This window comes from Aegilops tauschii, chromosome 5 (assembly GCF_002575655.3).
Source record: "Aegilops tauschii subsp. strangulata cultivar AL8/78 chromosome 5, Aet v6.0, whole genome shotgun sequence".
NCBI classification, from domain to species: domain Eukaryota; kingdom Viridiplantae; phylum Streptophyta; class Magnoliopsida; order Poales; family Poaceae; genus Aegilops; species Aegilops tauschii.
The window spans coordinates 17,722,887-17,742,881 of NC_053039.3; positions in this window are offsets into that span (position 1 = coordinate 17,722,887).

Sequence of the window (19,995 nt, forward strand, 5' to 3'; positions counted from 1 at the left end):
GCTGCACATCACGTCCCAGAGGACCAGGTGGGTGCTGCCAAAGAGGCTATACACCAGGCGGGCATTATGATTGAGAAGATGAAGATGGTGCGGGAAGCCAGCCAAGCTGCTTATGACGCCAGCTCCGCACTCCAGAGCAACGTCCAGGTTAGCAGATTGCCGACTGACTCTTTTAGCTTGTTCTATTAGGATATGGTACTTGAAAACTTTCTTTGAAGAATCTTTTCATCTGCCTGCGTTTCGCATTCGTACACCCAGTGGGTGTTTTGATTTTCCACTGAGCACACTTGTATCTGGAGTCGACTAGGTTGTGTCGATTGGATCTTTGAACTAGTGGGGGCACTCTGAGTGCACCCACTGGGTGTAGTCCCCGAGACCATAATTTACTGCGGGTAGTCGATTGTGGTCTGAGAAGCTAAATTTTCCACTCAGTCTGGACGGACCATGTCGAGTGGAATTCGAACCAGTGGGGGCACGCTAAGTGCACCCACTGGGTGTAGTCCCCGAGACCGTGGTCACTGCGGGCAATCGACTACGGTCTGAGAACATTTTTTTTACACTCGGCCTGGACAGACCATGTCGAGTGGAAACTGGACCAGTGGGAGCACGCTAAGTGGGTGTAGTCCCCGAGACCGTGGTCGACTGCGGGCAGTCGACTACGGTCTGAAAACAACTTGAACTTATTAGAACATTGTTCTGAAGTAACTAATCTTTCCATATGTCGATTGACTGTCTCTTGATTACAGAAATCTTGTGAACTCGGAGCTCGTTTTCCTGACTTGGAGAAGAAACAGATTCAGCTCAACCTCGATCTGGAACAGGCCAAGACAAATCTGCAGAAGGCCAAGGATGAAGCCGCTGGTAAGAGAAAACTTGTCGACTGATTTGTCTCTGAATAGGCTTTTTATTTTGCTTTTTCTGAACCGAGCATTGTTTCTTTCAGAGAAAATGAACCAAGCTCTGGCGAAAAAGGACCAAGATCTTTCAGCCGCACAGAAAGCAGCTGACGAGAAAACTGCACTCGCCGAACAGATGCTAGCTTCAGTCGGCAAACTGGAGGAAGAAAACGCCAAGCTGAAAACTGCCCTTGATGAAGCCAATAAGGAAGCGACTCGCCTGAAGAAGGACAAGAACAATCTGAACGAGAAGATGGAAGGCATTGCTCGCAAGAGGGACGATCTGGAGAATTATTTGGGAGGTCTTGCCAAGAAGCTGTTCGTCAGGCTTGAAGGTATTTTCTTCGGCCCGACTGACTTGTTACTGTCGACTCGACACACAAGCCCTGACTCATCTTTGAATTGTGCGTGCAGAATTTTGCCGGAACTTCGAGGAAGAGACTGGGAGAGTTGAGACAAGCTTGGACCCTATCCATTCCCCAGTGAAGGAAGAGACTGCCATGAATGTACTCCGATTGGAATCTCGTATTGCTGGTGTTGTCGACTATCTTGCTCGACTGAAGGTCGCAATGTCGCGGATCGACACAGAACTCTGGCCAAGGGCAACACTCCAGAATGACCTCGAGTCTCTGATGACTCGACTTAATGAGATTCCCGGTCGAGTGCAAGAATGGAAGAAGTCTTCTGCCAGGTGCGGCACTGATGTGGCTCTATTCTTGGTTTGTGTCCACTTCAAGGAGGCACGAGAAGAGAAGCTGGCGGCGATCAGGGTTGCCAATACCAAGAAGCACGACTTCCAGTATTTCATGGAGACCTTTATTGCTGCTGCCACTCGGATTGCTGATGCAATCGACCTGGACGAGTTCGTCGAGCCTGCTAGTTCTCTCCTGCGGAGTGAACAAACTTTCATGCCTCACCTTAAATTTGCCTCGGAATGCCGAGTGATTTTGTAACCGTTAAGACTCCTTCGGGCTGGATGCCCGAGTACTTTAATCCGTGGTCCGGAACCTTAGGAATTATCTGAACTTGGTTTATTTCTGAATATGCTTGTGCTTGCCTTCGAGCGGAACTTGTTCTTCACTCGGAATATTTTTTGTACTTGAGATGCAGCTCTGAGGAAGAGGTTCCAGTCGACCTGCACCTCGTCGTCCTTGCGGATGAGGATGGAGCGCACGTTATACTTGTGGAGCAGCTCCGACGAGGAGGTTGCAGTCGACCTGCACCTTGTCCTCCTTGCGGATAGGGATGGAGCGTACGTTATACTTGAGGCGTAGCTCCGAAGAGAAGGTTGGAGTCGACCTGCACCTCGTCGTCCTTGCGGATAGGGATGTGTTTCAAACTTAGGCGAGTACTGGACTGCAGCTAAGCCTCTGAGTGAGAGGTTTGCTCACTACTCGGTCAGATTTTTCAAACTTAGGCGAGTACAGGACTGCAGCTAAGCCCCCGAGTGAGAGGTTTGCTCACCACTCGGTACGATTTTTCAAACTTAGGCGAGTACTGGACTGCAGCTAAGCCCCCGAGTGGGAGGGTTGCTCACCACTCGGTAGGATTTTTCAAACTTAGGCGAGTACTGGACTGCAACTAAGCCCCCGAGTGAGAGGCTTGCTCACCACTCGGTAGGATTTTTTAAACTTAGGCGAGTACTGGACTGCAGCTATGCCTCCGAGTGAGAGGCTTGCTCACCACTCGGTCGGATTTTTTAAACTTAGGCGAGTACTGGACTGCAGCTAAGCGTCCGAGTGAGAGGCTTGCTCACCACTTGGTAAGATTTTTTAAACTTAGGCGAGTACTGGATTGCAGCTAAGCCTCCGAGTGAGAGGCTTGTTCACCACTCGGTAGGATTTTTTAAACTTAGGCGAGTACTGGACTGCAGCTAAGCCTCCGAGTGAGAGGCTTGCTCACCACTCAGTAGTATTTTTTAAACTTAGGCGAGTACTGGACTGCAGCTAAGCTCCCGAGTGAGAGGGTTGCTCACCACACGGTAGGATTTTTCAAACTTAGGCGAGTACTGGACTGCAGCTAAGCTCCCGAGTGAGAGGCTTGCTCACCACTCGGTAGGATTTTTTAAACTTAGGCGAGTACTGGACTGCAGCTAAGCCTCCGAGTGAGAGGCTTGCTCACCACTCGGTAGGATTTTTTAAACTTAGGCGAGTACTGAACTGCAGCTAAGCCCCCGAGTGAGAGGCTTGCTCACCACTCGGTAGGATTTTTTAAACTTAGGCGAAATGGATTCGCAGCTAAGCCTCCGAGTGAGAGGCTTCCTCACCACTCGGTAGGATTTTTTTAAACTTAGGCGAAACGGATTCGCAGCTAAGCCTCTGAGTGAGAGGCTTGCTCACCACTCGGTAGGATCTTTTAAACTTAGGCGAAACGGATTCGCAGCTAAGCCTCCGAGTGAGAGGCTTGCTCACCACTCGGTAGGATTTTTTAAACTTAGGCGAAACAGATTCGCAGCTAAGGCACCCACTGGGGATTTGAAACGTATAAAAAAGGAAACAAGAATTATTTAGGAGACTTTGAAACTGTGTCTTTGATAATCAAACTAGAAGGTATTTCTTATTACATCTCAACAGTATGAATGCTTATGTGTAAAAGGGGCGGAGCAGCTCCGCATTCCAAGCGCGTGGCTCGTCTTTCTTGTGCTCGACGTTGTAAAGGTGGTATGCTCCGTTGTGGAGCACTCTGGTAACGATGAAGGGGCCTTCCCAAGCAGGAGCAAGCTTGTGTGGTTTCTGTTGATCCACTCGAAGAACCAAGTCTCCCTCCTGAAAAGCTCGACCCCTCACATTTTTGGCGTGGAATCGACGCAGGTCTTGCTGATAGATGGTCGACCAGATCAAAGCCATTTCTCTTTCCTCTTCCAGGAGATCAACTGCATCTTGTCGTGCCTGTTCTGCTTCATCTTCTGAGAAAAGCTCGACTTGTGGTGCATTGTGGAGCAAGTCACTCGGAAGTACGGCCTCAGCTCCATAAACCAAGAAGAATGGAGTTCGGCCAGTCGACCGATTGGGAGTTGTCCTCAATCCCCAAAGCACTGACGGAAGTTCGTCGACCCAGGCGCCTGCTGCGTGCTTGAGATCGCGCATCAGTCGGGGTTTCAGTCCTTTGAGAATCAACCCGTTTGCTCTTTCAGCTTGTCCATTCGACTGGGGGTGAGCGATTGAAGCATAGTCGACTTGAGTGCCTTGGGAAGCACAGAAGGCTCTGAACTCATCAGAATCGAAGTTCGACCCATTATCAGTGATGATGCTGTGTGGAACACCATATCTGAATGTTAACTCCCTGATGAAGCTGACAGCAGTAGTGGCTTCAAGATTTTTGATAGGCTTGGCTTCAATCCATTTGGTGAACTTGTCGACCGCCACAAGCACATGAGTGAAGCCACTCCTACCAGTCCTCAGAGGTCCAACCATATCCAATCCCCAAACAGCAAAGGGCCAGACGAGTGGAATGGTCTTCAGTGCTAATGCAGGCTTGTGAGACATGTTGGAGTAAAACTGGCAACCTTCACATTTGTCGACTATTTCTTTTGCCATCTCATTTGCTCGCGGCCAATAAAATCCTGCTTGGTATGATTTGGCCACAATGGTCCGGGAGGACGCATGGTGATCAAAGGTCCCCAAGTGGATGTCATTGAGGATCACTCGACCTTCTTCTGGTGTTATGCATTGTGGCAGACTCCAGTGACACTTTCTCTGAACAACTGTCCGCTTATCATAGTAAAGGCTTTGGATCGACGGACGATCTGTCAAGCCTCTTCTTCATCCTTTGGATTTCTTTTCTAAGAATGTATGAGATATACAGTACTGTCTAGTCGGGAGTGATGACCAAAACCTCCATGATCAAGTCGACCGCGACCGGGACTTCGACTTCAGTCGGATCAGTGGCACTCTTTGGTTGTGGGGATTCTTCAGTGAAAGGATCTTCTTGAACTGAGGGCGTATGAATATGCTCCAAAAACACATTGCTGGGAATGGCCTCCCTTTTGGAACCTATCTTTGCCAAATCATCAGTTGCTTGATTTTTCAGTGGGGGTATGTGATGGAGCTCTAACCCCTCAAACCTCTTCTCTAGCTTTCTCACTGCATAACAATAGCCAGTCATAGCTGGGCTTCTGACGTCCCACTCCTTCATCACTTGATTGGCCACCAAATCTGAGTCGCCATAAACCATGAGGCGACAGACGCCGAGTGAAATGGCCATACGCAACCCGTACAGAAGTGCTTCGTATTCAGCTTCGTTGTTCGACGAGTCAAAATGAATCTGGAGAACATAATTGAGTTTATCACCTCTGGGGGATACTAATACCACCCCAGCGCCGGAACCATTCAGCATCTTGGATCCATCGAAGAACATGGTCCAATGCTCCGAGTGAATCTGAGTCAGCAGTTGCTGTTCAACCCACTCGGCGAGGAAATCTGCTATTGCTTGGGACTTGATAGATTTCTTTGCCTCAACCTTGATATCCAATGGAAGGAGTTCAATCGCCCACTTTGCCACTCGACCAGTTGCATCTCTGTTGTTCAGAATCTCTGACAATGGTGCATCGCTGACGACTGTAATGGAGTGATTAGAGAAATAGTGCGCAACCTTCTTCGTGGTCATGTAAATCCCATAAACAAGCTTCTGATAATGTGGATATCTTTGCTTGTATGGAGTCAGAACTTCAGAAACATAGTATACTGGGTGCTGAACTTTATAGGCTTTTCCTTCTTCTTCCCGCTCGACCGTGAGTACTGTACTGACAACTTGTCCAGTGGCTGCAATATAAAGCAGTAAAGGCTCTTTGCTGATTGGGGCTGCGAGCACCGGCTGGGTGGAAAGCAGGGTTTGAGCTCTGCAAACGCTGCATCAGCTTCTGGAGTCCACTCGAACTTATCAGATTTCTTCATGAGTCGGTAAAGAGGCAATGCCTTTTCACCGATGAGAGAAATGAATCGACTCAAGGCAGCCAAACAACCAGTAAGCTTCTAGACATCATGCACACGGACAGGGCATTTCATCCGAAGTGTAGCACCAACTTTCTCTGGGTTAGCGTCGATCCCTCGTTCGGAAACTAGGAAACCGAGTAACTTTCCGCCAGGAACTCCGAATGTGCACTTTGATGGATTAAGCTTGATATCATACCTTCTAAGGTTGGCAAAAGTTTCTGCAAGGTCAGCCAGCAGGTCGGAACCTTTACGTGACTTGACCACAATGTCATCCATGTATGCTTTTACATTCCGACTGATTTGAGTGAGCAAACACTTCTGAATCATCCTCACAAATGTGGCTCCGGCGTTCTTGAGGCCGAATGGCATGGTGACATAACAGAAGCACCCGAATGGAGTGATGAAAGCTGTTTTTATCTCATCGGGCCCATATAGTCGGATGTGATGATACCCGGAATAAGCGTCCAAAAAGGACAAACGCTCACACCCCGCAGTCGAGTCGACTATTTGGTCGATGCGGGGGAGAGGAAAACGATCTTTCGGGCAGGCCCGATTGATATGCTTGAAGTCAATGCACATGCGGAGTGAGTCGTCCTTCTTGGGGACCATGACAACATTGGCGAGCCACTCGGAGTGGTAAATTTCTCGAATGAACTCAGCTGCCAGGAGCCGAGCCACTTCTTCACCAATTGCTTTTCTCTTCTGTACGGCGGACCGTCGAAGATGTTCCTTGACCGGTTTCACTTTCGGGTCGACTCGCAAACTGTGCTCAGCCAATTCCCTGGGTACACCTGGCATGTCAGAAGGTTTCCATGCAAAGATGTCCTAGTTCTCACGGAGGAACTGGATGAGCGCTTCCTCCTATTAGCTGTCGAGTGTTGTTGAGATATGAGTTGGAGCAGCATTGGGATCGGTCGGGTGAATATGAATCGGCTTCGTTTCACCAGACGACTGAAATGCAGAGTCTATGGCAGGCTTCTTGGCTCGCAACAAATCACTCGGATCTGCATTTTTCTGGTACTCTTGCAATTCTACTACTGCCATTTGTGCCTCGGCGATTTTTGAGCCCTTCTGGAAGCACTCTTGTGCCTTCTGTCGATTGCCGGTGATAGTGATCACTCCTCTGGGACCAGGCATTTTCAATTTGAGGTACACGTAACATGGTCGAGCCATGAAACGTGCATAGGCAGGCCTACCCAGAATAGCATGATAAGCACTCTGGAAATCCACTACTTCAAATGTCAACTTTTCTTTGCGGTAATTCTTGGAATCACTGAAAACCACATAAGGGTGATCTGGCTGAGTGGTTCAGCCTTCTTGCCAGGTATAATGCCATGGAAACTCATATTGCTTTCACTGAGCTTGGACATCAGAATGCCCATTCCTTTTAGTGTTTCAGCATAAAGGATATTCAGGCCACTACCACCAACCATCAGCACTTCAGTCAGTCGAGTGCCTTCAACAATTGGGTCGACCACCAACGCTTGCCTCCCAGGGGTGGCTATACGTGCTAGATGGTCGGACTGGTCGAATGTGATGGCAGTCTGGGACCACTTCAAATAACTTGCTATTGCCAGAGCAACCATGTTCACCTCTCTGTTGATAACTTTCAGTCGACTTTTGCTTTCAACATCAGCAAAAATCATCAGAGTGGAATTGATGTTGGGAAATCCATCGTCATCTTCTTCCTTATCCTCACCCTTGTCTGACTCATTTTCCTTCTCCTTGGGCTGTTTCTCTCGGAACTGCTGGATCAGGAGCCGACACTGTCGAGTGGTGTGTTTAGGGTAAATCCAACACATCATTTCCGTCTTGATCTTTCACTTTCTTGGGATTCCAGGGCCCTTTGGGTTTCCCCTTGAACTTTCCTTGAGCCACAACTAAAGCCTCACCAGGAGCAGCCGGTTCGGCCTTGCGCTTCTGCTTCCGATTGGAATTCCCTCCTCCGGTTTCCTGGGCGACTGTTTTATGCTTGCCACTCCGGAGTCGGTCCTCCTCTTCACCATTAGCATACTTGGTGGCAATCTCCATCATCCGAGTCAGGGACATATCTCCTGTCCGACCGAATTTCAGATTCAACTCTCGATACTTAACACCCTCCTTGAAGGCACAAACTGCTTGGTGATCTGACACATTCTCCACTGTATGGTGCACTGTGATCCATCTTTGGATGTAATCTCTCAAGGTCTCATTCGGCTTCTGCACGCAGGACTGCAATTCTGTTAACCCTGCCGGCCGTTTGCAAGTACCCTCAAAGGTTCTGACAAACACTTGGGCGAGTTCTTCCCAACTGTATATGCTGCCAGGCGCTAACTGATTCAACCATGCTCTGGCTGAGCCTTCCAACATCAGAGGAAGGTGCTTCATGGCCACTTCATCATTGCCACCACCGATCTGTACGGCCACTCGGTAGTCCTCAAGCCAAGTATCAGGCTTGGACTCACCAGTGAACTTGCTGACTCCAGTCGCCAACGTGAAGTTGGGAGGAATCACCGCAGACCTGATGGCTCTGCTAAAGCACTCTGCACCTGAAACATGAACTCTGCTGCCAGTCGGATGATCTCTGTCGTGACCCTCTCTGTGTGCTCTGTTCCTGTCAACCAAACCTTGAACAAGAATAGATCTCGCATCAAAGCCTGGCTCCCTGGGGTCGACTGGAATTCTTCGCCCACAACTGAGAGGGCGTCTGTCATCGTGCTGTCGACGCACATATGACCCACTCCTCGGGGGAGGTGTGGGCACTCGACGACGGTCATCGTGGTTGAGTCGGTGATCATACTGCTCATGGTTTCTGTACTGATCTCGCCGGTCCACACGTCCCTCACGCCGCGGGGGCGATCTTCGGCTGTGAGCCGACTGAACTGTGTCTGCTCTAATAGACCTGCTATGAATTCTATTCCGCGACTGAGACACCACTGAGTTCTGTTCTTCGGCTGCCCGGAGCAAAGCCTGGATCTGCATCGCACCTCTGCCAGCTTCCGACTGGGAAGGCTGAATTGACTCTGCTATGCGGGCCGCTGCCGTAAGATTTTGAATCGGAGTTCGGTATACCTGAGTTGGAGGCGGAAAAAGTTGTCGTCGACTGGACTCAGGAATCCGCTGCCGAGCATGCTTGTCGAGTGCGTGCTGGAGGTTCTCTAGTCGAGTGCGCTCAGCAAAGTTGGCCAGGCGCACTGATACGTCTCCAACGTATCTATAATTTACGAAGTATTCATGCTATTATATTATCCATCATGGATATTTAATGGGCTTTACTATGCACTTTTATATTATTTTTGGGACTAACTTATTAACCCAGAGCCCAGTGCCAGTTTTTGTTTTTTAACTTCTTTCAGTGTTTCACAGAATCGGAATATCAAACGGAGTCCAAACGGAATGAGACCTTCGGGAGAGTTATTTTTCGAACGGAAGCAATCCAGGGGACTTGGAGTGCACGTAAGGGAAGCAACAAGGAAGGCACGCGACAGGGGGGCGCACCCACCCCCCCTGGCGCGCCCTCCACCCTCGTGGGCCCCTCGTGGCTCCCCTGACCGACTTCTTTCGCCTATATATATCCATATACCCTAAAACCGTCGGGGAGCAGAATAGATCGGGAGTTCCGCTGCCGCAAGCCTCTGTAGCCACCAAAAACCAATCGGGACCCTGTTCCGGCACCCTGCCAGAGGAGGGATCCCTCACCGGTGGCCATCTTCATCATCCCGACGCTCTCCATGACGAGGAGGGAGTAGTTCACCCTTGGGGCTGAGGGTATGTACCAGTAGCTATGTGTTTGATCTCTCTCTCTCTCTCGTGTTTTTGAGGTGGTACGATCTTGATGTATCGCGAGCTTTGCTATTATAGTTGGATCTTATGATGTTTCTCCCCCTCTACTCTCTTGTAATGGATTGAATTTCGCTTTGAAGTTATCTTATCGGATTGAGTCTTTAAGGATTTGAGAACACTTGATGTGTGTCTTGCCGTGCTTATCTGTGGTGACAATGGGATATCACGTGATCCACTTGATGTATGTTTTGGTGATCAACTTGCGGGTTCCGCCCATGAACCTATGCATAGGGGTTGGCACACGTTTTCGTCTTGACTCTCCGTTAGAAACTTTGGGGCACTCTTTGAAGTACTTTGTGTTGGTTTGAATAGATGAATCTGAGATTGTGTGATGCATATCGTATAATCGTACCCACGGATACTTGAGGTGACACTGGAGTATCTAGGTGACATTAGGGTTTTGGTTGATTTGTGTCTTAAGGTGTTATTCTAGTATGAACTCTATGATAGATCGAGCAGAAAGAATAGCTTTGAGGTGGTTTCGTACCCTACCATAATCTCTTCATTTGTTCTCCGCTATTAGTGACTTTGGAGTGACTCTTTGTTGCATGTTGAGGGATAGTTATATGATCCAATTACGTTATTATTGTTGAGAGAACTTGCACTAGTGAAAGTATGAACCCTAGGCCTTGTTTCCTAGCATTGCAATACCGTTTGTGCTCACTTTTACCATTAGTTACCTTGCTGTTTTTATATTTTCAGATTACAAAAACCTATATCTACCATCCATATTGCACTTGTATCACCATCTCTTCGCCGAACTAGTGCACCTATACAATTTACTATTGTATTGGGTGTGTTGGGACACAAGAGACTCTTTGTTATTTGGTTGCAGGGTTGCTTGAGAGAGACCATCTTCATCCTACGCCTCCCACGGATTGATAAACCTTAGGTCATCCACTTGAGGGAAATTTGCTACTGTCCTACAAACCTCTGCACTTGGAGGCCCAACAACGTCTATAAGAAGAAGGTTGCATAGTAGACATCAAGCTCTTTTCTGGCGCCGTTACCGGGGAGGTGAGTGCTTGAAGGTATATCTTTAGATCTTGCAATCGAAACTTTTAGTTTCTTGTTTTATCACTATTTTAGTTTATAAAAGATAACTACAAAAAAATGGAATTGAGAGTGCCTCATATGCTTCATCTTTTTAATGTCTTCCGTGAAAATAAGGATTCTGATAATTGTGCTCAATTGCTAGAGGAAGAATGCATTAGAATGTTTGGCACTAAATCTTTGAATGATGAGCATGATTGCAATGTTTTTAGTATGAATTATTTGAACATCCTTGATGCTAATGATATGCAAAGCCACAAGCTTGGGGAAGCTATGTTTGATGAAGATGATATTTTTTGTCCCCCAAGTTTTGATGAGCAAATATACTATGATGAAAGCATGCCTCCTATCTATGATGATTATTGTGATGACATATATGCTTTAAAGAATAATGATAACCATGAAACTTGTCATCTTGATCTTAATTCTCAATCACATGATAGTTATTTTGTTGACTTTGCTCCCACCACTATTCATGAGAAGAAATTTTCTTATGTGGAGAGTAATAAAAATTATATGCTTGTGCATGATGAAAATAATACTTTATGTGATGGTTATATTGTTTAATTCATTCATGATGCTACTGAAAATTATTATGAGGGAGGAATATGTGCTTGTAGGAATTGCAATAATATCAAATTTCCTCTCTATGTGCTTAAAGTTTTGAAGTTATGCTTGTTTTGCCTTCCTATGCTAGTTGATTCTTGTTCCCATAAGTTGTTTGCTCAAAAAATCCCTATGCATAGGAAGTGGGTTAGACTTAAATGTGCTAGTCATATTCTTCATGATGCCCTCTTTATGTTTCAGTTCTTATCTTTTATGTGAGCATCATTGAAATCATCATGCCTAGCTAGGGGCGTTAAACGTTAGCGCTTGTTGGGAGGCAACCCAATTTTATTTTAGTTTTTTGCTTTTTGGTTCTGTTTAGGAATAAATAATCCATCTAGCCTCTGGTTAGATGTGGTTCTATGTTTTAATTAGTGTTTGTGCCAAGTAGAACCTTTTGGAAGACATGGGTGAAGTCTTTATGATCATGCTGTAAAAAACAGAAACTTTAGCGCTCACGATATTAGCTAAAACGTTTTACGGGAGAGCGATATTTAGTTTATTCCTTTTGCAGATGATTACTAGACAAATTCCTCAGGTCCACCAATTTATTTTAGAATTTTTGGAGTTCCAGAAGTTTGCGTTAGTTACAGATTACTACAGAGTATTCTGTTTTTGACAGATTTTGTTTTCCGCGTGTTGTTTGCTTATTTTGATGAATCTATGGCTAGTAAAAGAGTTTATAAACCATATAGAAGTTGGAATACAGTAGGTTTAACACCAATATAAATAAAGAATGAGTTCATCACAGTACCTTGAAGTGGTGTTTTGTTTTCTTTCGCTAACGGAGCTCACGAGATTTTCTGTTAAGTTTTGTGTTGTGAAGTTTTCAAGTTTTGGGTAAAGATTCGATGGACTATGGAATAAGGAGTGGCAAGAGCCTAATCTTGGGGATTCCCAAGGCACCCCAAGGTTATATTCAAGGACAACCAAGAGCCTAATCTTGGGGATGCCCCAGATGGCATCCCCTCTTTCGTCTTCGTTCATCGGTAACTTTACTTGGAGCTATATTTTTATTCACCACATGATATGTGTTTTGCTTGGAGCGTCAATTTATTTTGTTAGTATTTGCTTGCTGTTATTTAGAATAATATTTTCATCTTTATTTTCAATAAAAATGTGAAGAATAGCTTTTACCATGCTTATTTTGCAAGTATACATGTTGCTGTTTCAAAACAGAATGTTTACCGCTATTGCAAAAATTCCCTAGAAAAGTCAGAATGTGATAAAATGTTGAAACCTTTTGCATAATAATCTCTGATAAATTTAATACAGTGGGAATTTTCTATCATAATTTTTGGAGCTAGGGAAGTATGGATCGTGCTGCATTCTTTACAGACTGTCCTGTTTAGGCAGATTGCTGTTATGTTTGCATTGTTTGCATATGTTTGCTTCTTTAATGATTCTATTTGAGGATAGGACTATTAAATATGCAGAGGCATTTAGTATGCAATGTTGAATAATAATTTTAGTGATTTTCTACAGTAGAGTATGATAAGTTTTTTGCATTGGTTTATACTAACTTATCTCATGAGTCCTTGTTGAGTTTTGTGTGGATGAAGCTTTTGAGATTTAGGGAGACCGTGATATGAGAGGAATTAAGGAGACACAAAAGCTCAAGCTTGGGGATGCCCAAGGCTCCCCAAGAAAATATTTCAAGAAGTCTCAAGCATCTAATGAAAGTGCTAGTTATCGACTAGAGGGGGGGTGAATAGGCGATTTTTATGAAAGTCTTCAAAACATGGGAGTTTCGAAGACAAATGATAGAAATGAGCCTATTAACATGCAGCGGAAGGTAGACTACACTATGCAAGCCATAGTCAAGTATTCAATGAAGTGAAAGCACGAAGACTAATAGCAGCTAGGTAGTAATGATCAGGATGGAAGATAGTATGAAGCCAAACAACAATAGAAGTCACACAGTGAAGTCAAATAGGTAACACAGGCAGGCAATGAGTTCACGAAGACAAACTATAAATAAAGAGAGGGAGAAGATAGAACCAGTCGCTTGGTGAGGACAAGGATTTGTTGAACCAGTTCCAGTTGCTGTGACAACTGTACGTCTGGTTAGGGAGGCTGAGATTTAACTCAGAAGGCTGTGTCTTCAGCTTATTCCCCTTGAGCTAAGGACACCCAGTCCTTGCCCAATCACTTTGGTAAGTATTCAAGGTAGACTTCCAAACCTTCACAGACTTCTTTCACCAGCGATCCACAATGACTCTTGGATGCTCAGAACGCAACGCCTATCCAGCTGGAGGATTCACAGTCCTCAAGTGTAAAAAATCTTCAGGTCACGCGGACAGAAAGACTTTAGTGATGCCTAACGCTCTTTGGCTCTGGGTGTTTTGGGCTTTGTCCTCTCAAGGATTTCTCTCTCTCAAAAGCTTCGGAGGTGGGTTGCTCTCAAACGACAAAAGCCGTGCACTAACTCTGAGCAGCCACCAATTTATGGTGAAGGGGGTGAAGGAAATATGCCCTAGAGGCAATAATAAAGTTATTATTTATTTCCTTATTTCATGATAAATGTTTATTATTCATGCTATAATTGTACTAACCGGAAACATAATACATGTGTGAGTACATAGACAAACAGAGTGTCACTAGTATGCCTCTACTTGACTAGCTCGTTGATCAAAGATGGTTATGTTTCCTAGCCATATACATGAGTTGTCATTTGATTAACGGGGTCACATCATTAGGAGAATGATGTGATTGACTTGACCCATTCCGTTAGCTTAGCACTTGATCGTTTAGTATGTTGCTATTGCTTTCTTCATGACTTATACATGTTCCTATGACTATGAGATTATGCAACTCCCGTTTACCGGAGGAACACTTTGTGTGCTACCAAACGTCACAACGTAACTGGGTGATTATAAAGGTGCTCTACATGTAGCGACCCGACCTCAGACGGTCAAGTCTCTGTGCTTAAGTGTCATCCCTGGATTGGTATGCTGACACACATAGTACTCGAGGATTTATAACAGAGGTAAATCACATGTATAAAATAACGTAAATACTATTACCTCAATCCAAATAGCGGAAGGGACAACAAGGTTGTGGATTCCCATCAACACCAACGGCAAAGTTGAGTGTAGAAATCATAACCCTAACGTATCACTTACTCGTCGTAACAATCTTGCAACATGAGACGTTGCAGCCACAAAGGGTCAATACATTGAATGTACTGGCAAATTCACACCATAGGTTAATGAAGAATGATAACTATCACTACATGCATATATGGCCGGTGGAAAGCTCTACGGTTATAATGTTTTTGCGAAAAGCCAATTTTTCCCTACTCCAAAGGAATATATTTTATTTAACTACAAAGTTGGTTGAAAATATTGAGAAGGTTCCTCCAACTCAATCCCAAATTAACATCAATAACCCAACAAATTATTTAAGTAACGTGTTGAGATCAATATGATAATCCAAGTACCAGAGAATCAAGATTGTCCATAACCGGGGACACGGCTAACCATGATTAGTTTGTACACTCTGCAGAGGTTTGCGCACTTTTCCCCACAAGACTCGATCTCCTACGTTGCATATCTCGCACTACATGGTGTTTGAGAAACGGATGACCGAGACATAGTCTTTCAGAAACATTAACTCTTTACTCCGGGTAGACTATACCAACCTACATCCCTCTACCTACTAGTCCACCTCTTCAAGAGCTCACGCAACTTACTCAACTATGCTAGAGCCCAAAATAGCTTGTGGCTGGACACAGAAGTTTCTAGCATGAATAATCTTATGATCCCTTTGAGCCTGGGTGGCATTCCATAGGGTGATCACAAGGGTCCTCCGGGATCCCCTTGGGCAAGCACTGGGTTCTCCAGGTGCTCGGGCAAACCACTGGGTGCTCCAGGGTGCCCCAACCAATCCACCCAGATGTGTATTAAAGTAGCCACCTTAAGTTAACCATTAAATAATAATCTCACATCTGTCATGGATACACTCAATCCCAATCCACGTCTACGAGCATAGCATAGCAGTATAATCATAACGTAGTAACTCCCAGGGTTTGATACAGGGCAATAGGTTCTACCTCATCAACTACTTCCCAATACCCACATGTTATCAAATCCTAACCATGCAATGTTTGGGGGTGAAACTAATGCATAAAAACTGGGTATGAAAGGGATATGATCAAACTGTGAACTTGCCTGTACTGTTGATGAAGATGATTCGCACTCAAAACTCTTGATAGTTCTACACGTCACACTCCGGTCAATCTATCGTGAGCAAGCAATAGTAACCACACATAAGCAATCACTCAACAGATCAGAAAGAACGAAGAAGATGATTCGGAAAACATCAAAACCAAGAAAATAACTCTTGCAACATAAAACAATTTCTAACAGTACAAAAATTATATGAATTTGGCCTTATCAGAAAGTTTAGGTCAAGAGCTTCGATTAGCAAAAAGAATCAACTCAAACGGAGCTACGAAACTCAAGTTACGATCAAACGAAGTTTGAATTCAAATCTGGTCTAATTCAAATTTTAAGCTTTCAAACACATGTTTGAGTTGTATTACTGGATAGAGGAGATCATAAAGAAGAAGTGGGCATTGGTTTCGTCTAATTCCGAGTAACGAGCAAAAAGTAGTGACCGATTGAAGTACAAGGACTAATCTGTAAAAGAAATAATCACAGTTAGGTCCCTGGCCTAAATTAAAAAGAAAAAAAACTAAAGAACGAACGTTCGTTACAGAACGCTAATGAACGAAAATCGTTCGCTACTAGACCCTAACTAACGAACGTCCATTAAATAGATCTAACTAAAAAGGAAAACCGGATTTAGGATAAAACCAAGGAAAACCAAAAGACTAGATCGGACCGGGGCAGTTTTTACCGGCTAAACGGGGTTCGGCCGGCGGCGGTCAACGGCGAGGCGGGCAGCGGCTCCGGCGAGGCAACGGCAGCGGCGGGAGACGGCGCGGGGCGGCGCTGCGAGTGGCGGGGGTGGCGCGGGCGGCGTGGGGAGGCGAGCGGCGGGCGCAGCTATGGCGACAAGGCAGCGCGGAGTGCGGCGGCTCCGGCGGCGGTGATCTGCAGCGGCGGCGGCTCGGCGAGTGCGGCGCGTCAAGGAAGGGAGAGAGGGCGGGGCGGCGGATCTCGCCTTATAAAGGCCAGGGGAGGGGCGGGTGTTGCGTGGGCGAGGGGTAGAGCGAGGAGGACGCGGAGTCCGGCCGGACTCCGGCGGCGGCGCTCCCGTGCGGGAGTCGGTCTCCTGCGGGAGCTCGGGGATGGGGCGACGGGCGAGCTAGGCGGGGCCGCGGCCAGGCAGGAGCTGGGCCGGCCCAGTTCGGCAGAGGGAAGAGTTTCCTTTTTTTTATAAAACATTTTCTCAGATAAATAAAAACAAAATAAATAAAAATATTATATAGGCATATAATATATCAAAATTTTCAGAAAAAGTTTTTCTACGACTTGAACCTTTTTCTAGCATCAAATAAAATCCACACAAATTCAGATAATTCAAAGAGTGCTCTTGCTCTACTAAAATCCAATAAAATCATTTTAAAAAATACCTAAATTAATTCAAATGTATTTATCTCCAATGTTCTGATGGAGGGAATCATTTTACCCTAATTTCCATATATTTTATCTTTTGGAGAAAAATAATTTGAATAAAAATCAAATAACTCCAAATTGAAAATAAATTTAATGGGACTTTGAATTTAATTCTTTGAAACTCCCAACTCATATTTCATATGTTTTGAAGAAGTCATTTTATCTTCGCTCGTGAAAATCATTGAGTTGCATAAAGTATCAGAATTGGAAATATTTTCAAATGAAATTCAAATATTTTCAACAACCCTTTTCATTGAAATAAATGGAAGAAGTCATGTCATCCTCTCTCTAGGGTTTTGTGGTGAAAAGAATTTGAATTCATGGAGATCGTAAATGCAGAAATGAAAGTTTGGGGAAGTCCTTTTATTCCCTCTCATTTAACTTTCAAAAGTTTCGAATTTCACTCAATTTCACTCATCACAATCAAGCAAACAATCAAAACTATCTATTTAGTATAACATTCCAAAATTTAGAATTTTGGGATGTTACAAACCTACCACCTTCAAATGAATCTCGTCCTCGAGATTCGGAGAGGCTAGAAAGAAATAGGTTAGGTTCTGAGTCTTCTCAAATTCCATCGATCGTCTCCGGGGTTTGGGGTGCTACCACCCTTAGAAGCATGGTTACGGTTCCATCAAAATTCTTATAATTCCACCCTTACTGTTTGATAGTGTCGGTCTTCTCAGATTCTTGCGAAAAATTCCTTCTCTGGGCTCTTCCTGTAGTGGCATCACCTTTACCACAATTCTTCTGTCCTTTCATCTTGGTAAGGTTGTTCCGAGACTGGGTCTTCTTAGCTGACGGGTCTGGCGCCAATACTAAACAACTATCGATATCTCATGGTGGTCAACAATTTATGGTTTGTCCTGCAGGAAATGGGTCTGGGTTGAACCTCACCGTATAACCTACGGTTGGCAACAACTGCCGTGTACAAGGGAAACATTATCATACCATTCTAAGGTTTAAACAAGGTTTGATCGTCGTCTCTCTACTATAGGTAAGTCACTCAGATTTACCATCCCACATAGCAAGGCAAATAATAAGAGTAAGTCGGTATGGTGATCAATGCATCCCGCACCAAATCATTACCTTGTATACGGTTTTGCGAATCTCGCTTTCTAACACTCGGTCATCCTCACAAGCATTGCAAAATTTCTCTTGTCGACGAACCAAGTTCGGATAAATCCATGGATTCAGCAAACATCAATCATTTCTTCACAACTCTCGGGTTTTGCGTTACTCCTATAAGATCGTCAGTTGATAAAGGCATATCTTCTTCCAGGGTTTTTCCTTCAGCGAGATTGTGCTTGCTTCTTGGCAGGTCCTGGGGCCTGTGGGTTATGGCCCATTCATCACTTGTGAACCTTGAACTCATCATCGGGGCAACGGGTCCTTAGTCCAACAGCCAACTTCCTGGCATTCTTAAGTCCATCCAATTGTACTGTCTCCCTTCCTTCTATTATCACCAAACTCAGAAGGGATTACTCAGACTCATCATGGAGTTGCAATTGCTCCTTATTACCAACATTCTACATCCTTGTATCCAATAGTACTTCATCCCTTCATACTCTTGGGGTATCCCACATATCAAGACAAAACTCGTACTTATTTTGTCCGAAATCCAATTCGGCGAATAACATCATCTTTTCTAGGGATCCACTGTCCTTACAGGGGAATGTCAGCCATCTCTGCATGGCACTTCTTCAACGGGAAAACGGGAAACACATCATGAACTCCTGACAGTCCTTCGGGTAACTCCAACTTGTAGTCCACTTATCTCATACGCTATAAAACTCGGTATGGTCCTACAAATCTCGGGGCTAACTTTTCCTTAACTCCAAATCGTTTAACTCCTCGCAGAGGTGGCACACGAAGATATATATGCTCTATCTCCGATTTCATAGACTACCTCCTTGAATTTTGAGTCTGCATAACTCTTCTGCCTGGACTGAGCTACCTTCAGTCTATCTCGAATCAACTTAACCTTCTCTTGTGACTCTTTGATCAAATCTGGTCCAACTAACTGACGGTCTCCAACTCCATCCCACATCAACGGTGTCGTGCACCTTCTCCCATACAAAGCTTCGAAAGGGGCCATCTTCAAACTGGCTTGGTAACTGTTGTTGTATGAGAAATCCGCGTAAGGCAAATTATTATCCCAACTGGATCCATAATCTAATGCACAAGCTCTCAACATGTCCTCCAGACTCTGATTGACTCTCTCGATCTGTCCATCTGTCTGCGGATGAAAGGCTGTACTAAACTCTAGCCTGGTACCCAAAGTTTGATGCAACTGATGCCAAAACTTTGAAGTAAACTGTGTTCCTCTATCTGATACGATGGTCCTCGGAACTCCATGCAGACATGCGATCCTGGTCATATATATCTTGGCCAACTTTGCACTTGTATAGGTGATTTTCACTGGGATAAAGTGAGCCCCTTTGGTCAAACAATCCACTACTACCCAGATAAAATCATACCCTGACCGGGTCCTGGGTAATCCGGTGATGGAATCCATGCCAAGCTTGTCCCACGTCCATTCGGGTATCGGCATAGGCTGCAGTAATTCTGCTGTCTTCTATTGTTCTGCCTTCACTCTCTATCATACATCACATACTGCTACGTACTCGGCAATATCCCTCTTCATACCTGTCCACCAGAAATGCTCCTTCAAATCCAAATACATCTTGGTGTTTCCGGGGTGAATTGAGTATAGCGAATCGTGGGCCTCCTGAAGTATTAACTTCCTGATCTCTGCATTATTGGGTATATGTACACTGTCCTCAAACCTAAAGGTGTCGTGATCATCCTCACGAAAACCCTTGGCCTTTCCTTTGCTCATTCTCTCTTTTATATCGGCAATCTCTTTGTCATCCTTCTGGGCTTCTCGAATATTTCCCACTAATGTTGACTGAACTTCCATTGCTGCAACAAAACCTATGGGGACTATCTCCAAGCGAAGTTCCCTGAGATCCTCGGCTCACTCCTTTGGTAATCCCCCACTTATGAGGGTATTCATCCTGGTGTTCTTTATGGTTGTGTCCTATTTTTCTCCACAAAGCTTGCATGCACCAGGTTTCTCCATGTCATTTCCATAAGGCT